This window comes from Mesoplodon mirus (genome assembly GCF_964341445.2).
Source record: "Mesoplodon mirus genome assembly, chromosome: 3".
Classification (NCBI taxonomy): domain Eukaryota; kingdom Metazoa; phylum Chordata; class Mammalia; order Artiodactyla; family Ziphiidae; genus Mesoplodon; species Mesoplodon mirus.
The window spans coordinates 16,209,789-16,210,795 of NC_138978.1; positions in this window are offsets into that span (position 1 = coordinate 16,209,789).

The following is a 1,007-nucleotide window of genomic DNA, read 5'->3' on the forward strand; positions in this document are numbered from 1 at the left end:
AACACATGTGCTGCCGGGCGGCAAGCGAACGCGCGGCGGGGCCGGCGGCGCGGGTCCCGGGGCGCCCGCGCCCCCTGCCGGCCGGCGGACCCGGCGGCGGCCCGGCCCCCGCCCTCGCCCTCGGGGCAGCCCGGCCCACCGAAGGCTGCGCTGGGCGCCACGCCGCCAGCCTTCCCTCCCCGGTCCTGCGCGTTTCGCAGGCGGCGCAGCACGTCCAGCGCGTCAGAGATTACTTTGGGGGTTAGGAGAGTGTTAGATTGTTTTTCCTGGGCATGTCTAGACAGGTCACCTGAGGACACTCGCTGGAAAATAGTTACTTCGCTCACGAATCCGCCAACAAGGGACGTGTCCTAATTGAGTGGAATGAAAGATGAATACAATTTGAATAATTTTCTCCTGTGCAGAGAGAAGCTGTTATTTTATTTGCTTATGGATGTTCCCCAGTATGTAGCAAGGTGCTGTTACACGGTAGAGTTACATACATAAAGGTTTGCTGTATTAGCGAATTAATTAGTAATTAATGTGGAAGCCAAGGAGGCACTGGAGGCTAGTTCTGATGGAAATTTTTCATTTTTTTACAAATATTTACTGAGGCCCCAGTACATGCAAGACACACAGTGCTAGATGCTGGGGAAACAAAGCTAGGGAACAAGATTTGTGCCCTAGTGGAATGCACAGTCTAACGGTAAGACAGATAATTCAACAAGTAACTGCAAGTGTAAGTGATGGGGTTCAAGACATGCTACCCCAAATTATGCCACCTTGGCATATTGAATAAACTGAAGAAGTTTTGAGAAAACGGCAGAAGCAGGAAGGTCATTCTGACCTTCTTCCCAAAAAACAGTCATAAAACTCTCAGGTGAGGTCCCCTCCCTGTTCCAGGAGGACAGGGACATCCTTATCTCTGAAAACAAAGGGAAACCGAGAAGAATCCTGATAAACAAGCCTTGTTGAATTGCCCCCAGTCTACTACATTTAGTCTCGAGCTCCTTAACCTCTCCTAGTTC